Below are 14,173 nucleotides of genomic sequence, written 5' to 3'. Positions count from 1 at the left end.
GATGAATGACGTCACTAGTATGATACATATGCCAAAAAATTATAATTTAAAAATAAAAATTGCCTGATTCATAATTTACCTCCAGAGTCGCCCATTCTCGAAAAAATGAATAATTCTAAACTCAGTACTCTAGCACAAGCAGATCAACAATCAGAAGAAATAAATATCTATAACGCCGTAATGAAAAGCATCATAACACACAGCTGCGAAGTATGGCCTATGAGGGAAAATCAAAACAACTGTTGGAGGTTACCGAAATGGATTTCTGGGCCCTGATTCTAATTCAAATTTCGACTGAAAACAAGTCGCAATCAATATGGCGACGTTGAAATGCGACTGTGCGAGCCTTGTGGATTTTAGTTGAACTAACGAAATGATGTCACAAAATAGCGACTATCGAAATTAATAGCGACTCCAAAAAAGTGGTTGCTATTATAATTTCGAGTCGAAATTATTGTGACACGGACATGAATGAATAGCCGAAAGCAAGGTTAGGTTTAGTTTAGGAGATGTGTTTTATTTGTTTCTTGCAAGGAAAACTAAAGCGAAAGGTATTAATATGGCTGGGTTTTATGAAAATTTGCTGGTTTTGGAGGAATTAGACAGAATGGTATTAAATTGAATCAGAAAATAAGAAGAAAATGTTTATTTGCTTAAATTTGCTTTTAGCTTAATAATCCCAGAAGCACAATTTGGATTCAGAGCTCAACATTCCAGCGAACATAAAATATTAAGACTTACTGAATATATAGTAGCTGGATTCAATGACCAACAATATACGGGAGCAGCCTTTCTGGATGTAAGCAAAGCCTTTGATAGAGTGTGGCATAAAGGACTGACATACAAAATGAGAGATTATGGATACAACGGGGCCATGACGAAACTCATCTCCTCGTACCCAAGCGACCGGAAGTTCAGGGTCCGGATAGGACCAGTTCTGTCAGAACACGGAATGCCGGAAGCTGGAGTACCACAGGGGGCAGTTTTATCACCCCTTGCTGCAAAACATTGCTGCAAAACACATGAACCTAGATATAGCTGTAAGAAATCTACAGCCGGCATTGGATACAAGAGAAGAATGGAGTATCCAATGGAAAATAGCAATAAATCCAGATAAGACCCAAGCGGTTATCTTCAAAAAGAGAACAGATAACCCAGAAGAACAGCTAACATTGCAAGACAGACCCATCGAATGGCAAAACAAAGCTAAATATTTAGGAGTCACAATGGACCAAGGTCTAACATTCACATCACATGTCAACGCAACAGTCCAGAAAACAGCAGTGGCCAGAGCGGCAATAAGAGGACTCACAGGAAGAAGAAGCAAATTAGCTATGAAAACAAAATTAAGACTTATAAATAGCATTATACTGCCAATAATTACATACGCATCTCTTGCATGGGCTCACACGAGTCAAAGTAACAAAAAGAAGATACAAGCGGCACACAACAACTGCCTCAGAGAAGCTGCAAACGTGCCCAGATATGTCGCCGAACGGTTCTTATTTAGAGACCTAAAACAAATAAGAGTACTGGATATTATGGAGGAAAAAGCCAGAACAAAATTTGCTGAGCTAGAAGACCACCCAAACCGGATCCTGCAAGAGATATTAAGGTATGATGTGTACCATAGATGGAAACACAGGAGACCCAAACAGCAAATATTAGTAAATATATAATAAAGGCTAGATAATCGTAGCTCTATCAAAAGAAAACAACTTGCTCACCTTTGGCATCTCATTATATTTATTAATGTTGATTTTTATACGTTTCAGACATCCCTCAAAAAAAAATATACAAAAACTTCAAAACGGCTTCAGCCACTAAACAAATCAATAAAATATTAACAATAGGCGAAAGCCACAAAAAAATGTTAGTAACAAAACCCAAAAAACGGGCATGAGGGGCCCACATCTTCGAGCGCCGAGTCACCGAACTGGATATAGCCCAGAGCGGGGACTCGGCGCCCGAGCAAGCAAAACAGATCGAAGATAAGTCACTAGAGATAGCGGGAATAGAGCGCCTCACGCTGGCCTGCATTGATCGGGGTAGGATTTCATATGGGAGTCCGTGTACCCAAGACTCCCATATGATAAGCACTTTGCTAATTGAGAGCTCCTATAGCGCATCAGACTGCTATCGGGGGGTAAGTGGATGGTCTGGAGCATTGAAGCGGGGTGGAGTGATTCCTGCTTACGGGAGTTAATCCTCCTCGCCTCAATGAATTGTATCACCCGAATGTCATTCTCTAGGGGTGAGCAAGTCTCTCAGGCTGGGTTAAATCACTATGGTTGCTTTGCTTGCTTTTAGCTTAAATTAAATGTTCAAACTGCCAATAGGTAGAAGGGAGGCTGTTTGTTATTTAATTTAAGCGAAGAAAAATGTTTTGTGAAATAAACCTTTTTTTCTATTTTCTTACAGCAGTACAAAGTATTTTGAGTTAAACAAATTACATACATTCTTCTTTTTGCGACGATTAATTTAATTAAAAAATTATTTTTTTCAACCATGTATAAATAATGATATTATTGTTTATATCACTTAATAGAGAATTGAACGCCCTTTCAAATGACCTACCACACGACCCCTATTCCCATTAAAAAAAATTATCGAATGCGTCATCACGCTCAGATGGATGACGTCACTAGTATGAAATATATGCCAAAAGATTGTAATTTAAAAATAAAAATCGACCTGTTTCGGGATTTTGCTCCAAAATCGTCCATTTTAGAGAAAATGAATTTATCCCATAATTTAGCCCCTCTCTGTATAATCTACTATAAAAAATCTTGTCATCAATTTATTAAGTTATTAATAAATAATTACTTCCCTAAAATTTTAATTGAAAATTGCAGTTTTTTTTTAAACTCGGATTTTCCGAGTAAAATTTTTGTTGAAGAAAATTGGAAAAAAATAACTAAATAACTGTGCAGAACTAAATTACGGTGAATTTTTATTTGAGTGTTTTTGGCTTAAAGGAAAAATCTTAGCAGTTACAGAGCACTAATTGAAAAAAAAAAGAAGATTTAGGAGTGCTGATTTGTTTATAAATAAAATAACACACTTTCTGCGGACTTCTCATACCCATATTACTAATATATGCAATCTTAAGATTCGATTTTAGCAATAAAATAGCTGGTAAATAACTTTTCCCAAAAATGGCATTTTTTCGATAATTTTCCCAGACTATCAACAAATGATGTGGTGGTTGCGTAGCCAACAAATCCAATAAACCGGAGCGCCAACCCAAATTCTGAGCAGTGTCAAAATGATAACGTTAATATCCCCAGTTGTAACTAATATCGAAATGAATAAGAATCGCTATAAATTGCGACCATTATGGCGGTGTCGAAATTTAATAGCGACCTCGAAATGAATTAGATTCAGGGCCCTGGAGAGGTGTTTCAGCAAGATCAAGAAGAGAACATGTCACCAATGCACGGATACGAGAAATAATGAAGGTCACACATACAATAAATGACGAAATCAACGATATACATCTAAGATCGTTTGGTCACGTACAAGGAATGCATAAGGATAGAATAAAAAGAAGTACACACCTGGAAACCACAAGGTATAAAAAAAGAGGTAGACCAAGGAAAAGTTGGCAGGCAGGAATAAACAACGCCATGGATGAAAGAGGTGTGCAAGTAGATCAATGTGCGGACAGAGAGCAATGGCCAACGGGTTTCGGAAGACGAAGATCGTTGTAAACCGATAGTATAGGGGTAGGGGGGGTATGATGGGGTAGCTAAGGAAAATAACAAAAATACAACATAATTACTACGTTTATTACTATTTTTAATTGATGGCACGTTACGTCATTAATCTAATTATGATTTGGTACAATCTTTGGAAAATCAAGCTATCACATTTTTCAACAATTAGCCATTAATAAGAACATTATGAAAAACCATCTTGCCCCATACTATGGGGTATGATGGGGTAATGGAATTGGGCCATGATGGTGATGCTAATTAATTCTCACAAAACAAACAAAAATGTGTATTTGCTCCAGATCTTCATTGTCCACCCTAGCACAAGCATTGTGAGCTCAACATCCACAGATCTGGCAGCCTACCCAGGGTTCTGACGATATGTCACTTTATCTATGGCTGTTTTCATAGCATCTCTCGACCACTCTCCTCTTTTTGTTTTTTTCTTGTAAGTACGTACCATGGTATTATCTAAAATAATAATCCAATGTTATTTATTAAGAAATTTAAATTAACCCAGACTTACCACCAATGTCCCATCATACCCCGCACCCAATACCCCATCTTGCCTCAAAAGGTAACTTTGAAAAAAAAAATTCACTAATTAAATGTTTAACGTATTCACACAAACAATATGCCATTATCAAAATAAGAATACTAGTAAAAAACGATAAAAAAGACATTAATGAGGTGATCATAATTACCTTAAAATAACGATGGTTGTCCTTGCACAAAATTAGATCAACGGATCGCTAAAACAGTTTTCCGTTTGTAAACAAAAAACGCGTGCACTCTCATTCACGGTTTCTCTTGCAGGGACCGTTAATCGAATGACTCTTCCTATTGAGTTACTGCATGCTATTCACCAACGTGTAGTTTATTGTTTGTGTGCGGTACCCCGTCTTACCTCGAGACCCCGTCATGCCCCCCATTCCCCTATACAGTATGGTGCAAATGTCTGGAATAAATTCAATACTTCGTAAGCTGGTAACTTTAAGGAAAATTCCCGAAACAGGTCGATTTTTATTTTTAGATTACGATATTTTGGCATATATTTCATACGAGTGACGTCATCCATATGAAAGTGATGACGTAAACGATGATTTTTTAAATGGGACTAGGGGACGTGTGATAGCTTATTTAAAAGTGTATTCAGTTCTGTATTTAGTAATATAAATATTAACATAATTATTTATACTACACAATATCAAAAAGAAAAAATTTAAATTAAATTAATTGACAAAAGAAGAAGAATGTATGTTATTTATTTAATTCAAAATACATTTTACTATTGTCAGAAAACAGAAAATAATATTTATTTGACAAATAGGCAGGCAACCGCCTGCATCTTGGAAATTTGAACATTTAATTTAAGCGAAAAGCAATGCTTGTTTGTCTAATAAACATTTTTTTTCTGTTTTCTGACAGCAGTAAAATGTATTTTGAATTAATTAAAATATAAACATTCTTCTTTTTTGTCAATTATCTTAATTAAAATTTTTTTTTTGAACACGGTGTATAAACAATTATGTTAAATAATACTGAATACAGAATTGAATACCCTTTCAAATGAGCAATCACACGACCCATAATCTCATTTAAAAAAATCATCGATTACGTCATCACGTCCATATGGATGTCACTCGTATAAAATATATGCCAAAATATCCTAATTTGAAAATAATAATCGACCTGTTTCGAGATTTTCCTTTAAAGTCGCCGGTTTACGCAATATCGAATTTATTCCAGACATTTGCACCATACTGTATATAAAATTGCTTATATTAGTAAACATCGCTTAAAATTTGGAAGTTCAGTTGTACTTTCACGTCATATTAAAACAAAAATGGAGTGGCCGCACAATATTCTACCATATTAAAAGTAGAGCAGGTTTTCTTAGGAAGTAGAGAAGTTGAAAAAATTAAAAGTAAAGTTAAAATTTATTTTTGAATCGAGTGTACTTAATTAATTTTAGTCTGATATTTCTGGATCCCCTGCAATTAACGTATATTTGTCATTACTAAAAAGAAAACAATTGGATAATTTGAACAAAAACATTCTCGTTTACATATTTCCAATTCACCAATTCTGTAAAAAATGATTAAGTATTTAAACACCCTTTTGTCGAAATATTTCATTTTATATTTTATCGAAAGTTGTTATTAACTGCCTACTTATTCACATAGATCAATATATGTTCATACTAATTAATAATGTTCAATTGCTTGCATAAAATCGAACTATAACATAATTCAGTCTAATTCACTTGATGAACATTTATGCTAATTTAACCGTTTCGAATACTGACACTCATTGCCACTGTCTGATGCGGCCTCCATAAGCTTATTAATTTGATATGGCTCTTACAAAATGAAATATTCATAAATTTCCTCTTTTAACAGTTGATTGAATAGTGCGGATTGGAATGACACTTGCACATGCATACAACGAATAATTCTATGAACGCCGTTAGAGAATTCGGAATTTATTCAATTATATATTGAAATGTTAAATATAATAACTGCAGCAATGTTTGCTTGCGTTTTACATAACTTTTCCTTTTTAATATCACAACTCGTGGCGATTTTTGTGTTGTAACTAATATTGATGCTTATTATTTCATATTATTCATCAATACTGTGATTTATATGATTTTAAAACAGAAACAACAGTAGGGGGCCTTGGAGGCTAAATTAGCAGTTACTAAAGCGTCATGGAGACCTGTTATTGGGTTGTCTATCCATAAGTCAAAAAAAGTCTCGAATACAAGTTATGTACTTATTTTTACGTAAGGAATCCAACTCTGAAAAAAAAATGGGGGTCATATTTAAGATTTTCAAGTATCCCTAACCCCATCTCTGTAGGGGTCACGTTTGGTGTCATTCGATAGATTTTTGAATAATATTAAACACGTATTTTTCAGTTTTTCGGTGTTCATTTCGTAAAATATGGCGGGGTTCCTATTTAAAATTTTTAAAGTTATCCCCACCCCCTTCCGTGGGAGATCGTATTTGGTATCATTCGATAGACTTTTCAAAAATATTGAACACGCATTTTTCAGTTTTTCGATCTGATGTTCATTTCGCGAAATATTTGCTTTAATTTTGTGAAACTTTACAATATTTTTTTATACGGCGATTTTATACAGCGATTTTATACAGCATATAATTGCATTGTAGTAAAGAAAAGAGAGACGTCCTCACAAAAAATTTATTTTACCACTGACGACCGGTTTCGCTGTCTACACTTTGCACAGCATCTTCAGGTCCCGGTTAAAGTAAAATTAAATGCTACAAACAACAAAAAACCAGAGTAAGTTTTTTGTTTTTTTTTTTTGTTTTTTTTTGTTTTTTTTTTAATTTTTTTTTTCTTTTGTCTTTTTGTTTTTTGTTTTTTGTTTTTTGTTTTTTTTTTTGTTTTTTGTTTTTTGTTTTTTGTTTATTGTTTTTTGTTTTTTGTTTTTTGTTTTTTGTTTTTTGTTTTTTGTTTTTTGTTTTTGTTTTTTGTTTTTTGTTTTTTGTTTTTTGTTTTTTGTTTTTTGTTTTTTGTTTTTTGTTTTTGTTTTTTGTTTTTTGTTTTTTGTTTTTTGTTTTTTGTTTTTTGTTTTTTGTTTTTTGTTTTTTGTTTTTTGTTTTTTGTTTTTTGTTTTTTGTTTTTTGTTTTTTGTTTTTTGTTTTTTGTTTTTTGTTTTTTGTTTTTTGTTTTTTGTTTTTTGTTTTTTGTTTTTTGTTTTTTGGTTGTTTGTAGTATTTAATTTTAAAGATGAAGTAAGACGAAGTAGTTTTCAATCCTAATAGCAATATTAATAATATTTAAAAATATTAAAATATTACTAAAAGATTTTTAAATTGAAAACTTATTTGTCCATTTTCTTGGCAACACCTCCATGGCTTCTAAACTTTGCAAGCCAGATGGATGCTGAAGGGAAGAAGACAAAAGGGAATTCACAAATTTACAATTCACGACCCCGTCTGTTCAGCTGGTAAATTCCAACAGAACTCTCTTGTTGATGAGACTCCAACAAGAGTCGAAAATCGTCGATTCAGAGGGCTGGACTGCGCTCCGTATTCTAATTGAAAAATAAGATTGTTTTGCCTTCGCATTGCAACTGAATAAAAATGAAATTTTTATTTTATTTTTATATTAGTCGTTACTTCTTTGAGTAACTAGGTCCATTTTCTGTTGGAACTTACCAGCTGAACAGACGGGGTTGTGAGTTGTAAGTTTTTGAATTCCCTCTTGTCTTCTTCGTTTCAGCATCCATCTGACTTGCAAATTTTAGAAGCCATGGAGGTGTTACCAAGAAGATGGACCAATAAATTTTAAATTTAAAAATCTTTTAGTAATATGTTAATATTTTTTAATATTATTAATATTGCTATTAGGATTGAAAACTACTTCATCTTTCAGTTGCCAGATGACGCTAGTCACCTTGTCCATTCACGTCAGTTACGGTGTAGGGGATAAGCTCTCGGTGTTGGTCAATTGGAGTATGGAGTAGCAGGCCTACGTTCTCTCCGATGAGACTCCAACAAGAGTCGAAAATCGTCGATTCAGAGGGCTGGCCTGCGCTCCGTATTCTAATTGAAAAATAAGATTGTTTTGCCTTCGCATTGCAATTGAATAAAAATGGAATTTTTATTTTACATTTAATTTTACTTTAACCGGGACCTGAAGATGCTGTGCAAAGTGTAGACAACGAAACCGGTCGTCAGCTGTAAAATAAATTGTTTGTAAGAACGTCTCTCTTTTTTTTACTAGAATAGTATGGACTCACACATGCAACCCATTCATTATTATTCATATAATTGCACTTTATTAATCTTGTTGTTGTACTTGTACTAGTGCTTTTGGCTAAGCTTTGAAAGTAGATGTGGTAGCTGTTTGTATAAAGGTGCAACACATGCCATGAATAATTCTTTTATCCTACGGTTTAAGTGACACTGTGGTTGTTATGATTTTTTTGTACAATATAATTCCAAGTATTTGGCATTGGTCATCATACTCTTTGCCTTTATCCCTATGGGATGTCGGCTTTCTTAATTACATTTCTAAGTTTCTATCTTTGCCACACCGGTATCAATTCCCTCAATCGACAGGTTCTGCGTTCTGAGGTCTTCTTTACTCATCAATGGCGGTACAACTCTGCGCGAGTCTTTGCTGCGTTTACAATTGCTTTCCATGTTTGTCGGTCTTGTGCCCCTATTTCTCATTGTCTCACTCCCGTTTTCTCCAGATCATCTCTGACTGCATTTTTCTACCTTTTTCTAGGCCTTACTATAGGCCTCCTTCTAGGCCCTACTATAGACCCGGTATAAGATGGGTTCTGTTGTCCTGTTTTGCTCTCATTAGATGTTGCATTGCAAAGAACGATCTGATTATTCGCGTTTCAACTTCTCGTTCTGTTGTTGTCATTCATGATTGTTGCTCCTAGATATTTAAACTCTTGAACCTCTTCGAAGTTATATAATCGTTCTTATTCACAGTCGTTCTTGCTTTGAAACAACCATGTATTTTGATTTATCTGAATTTACTTTTTGACCGATATTTATTGCAGCTTCTTCAAAGCTCGAGAAAATATCCTTATATATCTACGCCATCGGAAAGGCGAGAACGATATTTGCTTCCCGAACAGCTATGTCTGGATTGATTTTTGGAAAAATATTTCGCATGAGATATTCTGAGGTCAGGTTAAACAACAATGGAGATACCGGATATGTCTGTCTCAATCCAGAATTTACGTAGAAAGCATTTTTGATGTTTTCCCTCCTATTTTAAGTTGTGAAAAGTCGTTATACACACATATTTGCGTTACCGCAGCTAGTTTCTTAGGCATGACCAGCTCAATAATTGTATTCTGTCATTTTGGACGATTGATTGAATTTTAATCATGTTTGAAGTCTTCTTTTTCTTCAAGTGCCGTCTCCTAATCGGAGGTTTGGATATCATCATCACTATCTTTACTCTATCCACCGCTACTCTAAAGAGTTCTATAGAACTGCATTAAACTAGTCCCTTAAATTCTTCAACCATGACACTCTCCTTCTTCCTATACTCCTTCCGCCTCTTATCTTTCCCTGTATTATCAGTCTTAGCATTTCATATCGCGGTCCCCTCATTACGTGTCCCAGATATTGTAATTTTCTTATTTTTATTGTGTTTATTATTTCGTATTCTTTACCCATTTCTCGCAATACTTCCGTGTTCGTTTTCTTCTGTGCCCATGCTATTCTAAGCATTCTTCTGTAACACCACATTTCAAATGACTGTAGCTTATTTATGTGTTCTTGCTTTAATGTTTAGGTTTCAAGTCCATATTGTAGTATCGAGAACACGTATGTAGCATCTCAAAGTTCTTACTCTCAGTTCTAAGCTAAAGTCTTTGTTACAGAGAACTGTTTTCATTTTTACAAACGCATTTCTTGCTATTTTTATCCTGGTCCTTATTTCTGTTGTTTGATCATTTTTCTCTGAAATCCAGGTTCCTAGGTATTTGTATTTATCAACCCTTTCTATAGGTACATTTCCCAAATGTATGCTTGTTTGTATGTTTGTTTTCTTAGTTATTATCATGTATTTGGTCTTTTTTATATTCATTTTTAGTTCATATTCTTCACAGAAAGTGTTTGTTTTGTATAGTAGTAGTTGGAGTTGTTCAGCAGAGCTTGCTATAATGACGGTGTCATCTGCATATCTTATGTTGTTAATAGATCTTCCGTTAATTATTATTCCTTCACTTTGAGATAGCAATGCTTCTTCAAAAATGGCTTCACTATATGCATTAAAGAATAAAGGAGACATAATACATCCCTCCCTAACTCCTCTCCTGATTTCAATTTCTGGACTGGGTTCGTTATCTATTACAATTTGTGCTCTTTGATTCCAGTAAAGGTTTGTTATTATTCGTAAGTCCCTTTTGTCTATGTTTTTTTGTCTTTAGAATTTGAATAATTTTTCATGTCTTACTTTGTCAAAAACTTTCTCAAAATCAACTTAGCAAACATTCACATCCACATTCATGTCCATGCATCTTTGAGCTAACCCATTAAAAGCAAATAACGGCTCTCTGGTTCCTAGTCCGTTTCTGAACCCAAACTGACTATCATCTATTTCTTCTTCTAGATTTTTATTTATACGACCATGTATTATTTTCAAGAATAATTTGAGAATGTGACTTATTAATGATATTGTTCTGTATTCACTGCAAACTTTAGCGTTTGTATTTTTAGGAATAGCACAAAAGGTTGAGAGTAACCATTGTTTTGGTATGTTTCCTGTTTTGTACACTGTGTTAAACAAGTCTACAAAGTTTGAAGTCTACAAATATCTTATGTACGTCTTCATTATGTATTGGTACAATAATACATGAGTTCCTCAATCTTTTAACAAACCACTAGCGAGAACATTTGACGTTAAATAGCGGTAAAGTAACGCGGAAATTAAAAAACCCATAAAATTCACTTTCCATGGATAAAATTAAGGAAACATACAAAATGCAAGTGTACGAAAATTCTTGACCAGGAGTGTATCTTAAAATTGTCCCTCTAAATGGGACATAAAAAGTAATTTATGCCAAAACTCACGTTTCACTGAAACGTCAAATAAAAAATATCTTATTCGAAAACGTTTCGCCTCAAAAGAAAAAAAAACTTTTTTATTTGTAGGTATAGTTGATAATGGAATAGTATTTAGTATCGGCACATGAGTATTTGGTTAATATTAGTTTTAATTACATATTTTGTTAGAAATCTGAGTGTAAGCAATTGTCTCTATATGCTCTTGTTACCTCTCCTTGTTAGTCCATAAATTTCTAGTTATCTGAACTGCAGCAATTACCTTTATTAATATTTCCTACAATCGATATAAACGTCTAATTGGTTGAAAAGCTTCTTCGAGAAAAAGTAAGCCAATAAATCTCTCTCTGTCTCAATTATTTTTTATTTCCACTATTCTTAATTCGCGAGCAAAAATCTCGCTACATTCTCGTCGATAACAGTTCTAAATGGAAAGCAATTTCTTTATCCGAGGTTTATTACATTTACACTTCATTTTAAGATCCGTAAAGCTATACAAGAATGTTGTCATACATAGGCATAACAACATGGCCAGTTACGTTATGGAAGGCGCTTCGATCGGACTGCTGGCTCTTTTGGATGAGAAGAAGCAATTACTTAAAATGCTAATAATATAGTTATTTCTAACAAATTTGGAATGTGGATCGAAAGATAAGAACGCGTTTAAAATACCAATCTCCATTTTTTCAATATCAATATTTTATGACGATAATTAGGAAAAACATGAGTTGAATTGCTATGAGTTTGGAGATAAAAAACATTTAATAGAAATCAAATTTAATAAAGTTTTTGAAAAAGCGGTTGTCTATGTGTGTGTTCGCAAAGAGAGTATGACATTAGCTAACCTTTTTGCCACAGATATACTGTTGTTTATAGTAAATAGATAATACACACTAATATAAATATAAAACATTATGTAATTACAAGTACATAGTCCATTCACTCACGGTAAAATATTGCAAAACATTTTATAGAACCGCTTGGATTGACATGAAATTTGGCATACACATAGCTAATATGTCAACGTAAAAAAGTGATACTGTGCTGATGTGTGATTTTGCCCTGGGATGAGTTTCACCTCTTCTTGAGGGTGAAAAAATACATGTTCAAAATTAAATCCAGAATTCGATAAACTGAGTTAATTGCAAGTGAATATGCTATTTATTAACAAAAAACACGTTTATAGACAGTTTTCCGCAAATAACTCAAAAAGGAGGAATTTTATTGAAAAAAAAAATTCTCAGCAAAGTATAACATATAAAAAGTAAAAAGAAGGGTTTATATTATATGAAGTCTGTAGACCAAGTAGAAGCAGAATTTTAGCTAATAAAAACAGCTTCATAACCTTCAAATTCCAAATCGAATAGTACAACGGGAAATATCCAACATATGAAGCACATTTCGGGGAAAACTCATTATAATTTTTTAAAATATGTATATATAAAAAAAAGAAGCTTTATTTTTGATTTTTAAAAAGTTTCTACAATCCAAAGTAAGTAAATTACGCTCAAAATAAAGTTGGCCCTTTTTTTGGTAAAATAAATCGTAAAAATTACCCAATAAATATAATAGACTAGTACAAATTAACATGTCACCAAAAAAACGGAATCTATAAATAAATATTAGAAATAGAACTCACGCAGTTCAAACATTTGCCCTTCCAGACCCGGAAAATCTAAACGAATATTTCGTTAATGTGAGTAAAAATATAACTTCTACTATTTTGCCACAAAAAGATCCCATTTCCTATCTCCCCAATTCAGGAGTGTTCTCGAATTCATTCTTTTTAAGACCAATCGATATAACTGAACTGATCCAAACTATCAATAGTATCAAAAGCAAATCATCCTGTAGTACTGATGGACTATCCATAAAAATCTTCTCAAATCTCACAGAAAATGTGTTGGAAAACCTCGTCTCACTAATTAATGATTCCTTTGAAAGAGGCAAATTCACAGAGTGACTAAAGATAGCCATTATTATTCCCCTTCATAAGGGTGGTGAAAAATCTAATGCTTGCAACTATAGACCTATTGCCTTACTACCGGTACTTTCAAAAATTATTGAGAGACTCATAAAAACCCATCTCATGTCCTTTCTCATTGATAACAACATCTTATCCCAAAATCAGTTCGGCTTTTTAACTAATAAATGTACCACTGATGCCTTGTTTTCTGTGTTTCATGAGGTTTACCAAGCACTAAACAATAATCTTTATACTGCCACTGTTTTCTGTGACTATGCCAAAGCTTTTGATTGTGTAAATCACGACATTTTGATTAAAAAACTAAATTTCTATGGGATTCGAGGTATTTCTTTGAATTGGTTCCAATCTTACTTGAATAATAGGAAACAAATAGTTAGAGCAAATGATACTGACTCTAGTCTCAAAAACATTGTATGTGGAGTACCACAAGGTTCAGTATTGGGTCCCCTACTGTTCTTTATCTTTATAAATGACATCACTAACTTAAAAATCGATGGAAATTTTTTTCTTTTTGCTGATGATACCAGTATCACTTGGAGCATCTCAACTATTGCATCTCTTCATGCAACTATAACTTCTGATTTGCTTACGATAAAAACCTGGTCTGACTCTAATTTACTCTCTTTTAACGTGGATAAGACAGTAGCATTATCCTATAAAAGTGCTCTTCAACCCCTGCTTGTTAATAAGAGCCAGATCTCTACCGTTGATTCTGTGAAATGTCTTGGTATTTTTTTAGACAGCAACCTCAAATGGTCCCTTCATATCGATGTGTTAAGTAAGAAACTCGCCTCAGCCTGCTATGCTATAAGATCTGTTTCGAAAGAACTCAATTTAGCATATTCTAAACTAACATATTTTTCTTTGTTCGAGTCTCATCTTCGATACGGTCTTCC

Source organism: Diabrotica virgifera, chromosome 1 (genome assembly GCF_917563875.1).
Source record: "Diabrotica virgifera virgifera chromosome 1, PGI_DIABVI_V3a".
NCBI lineage: Eukaryota > Metazoa > Arthropoda > Insecta > Coleoptera > Chrysomelidae > Diabrotica > Diabrotica virgifera.
The sequence above is the reverse complement of the archived record's forward strand: the minus strand, read 5'-3'. Positions refer to the sequence as shown.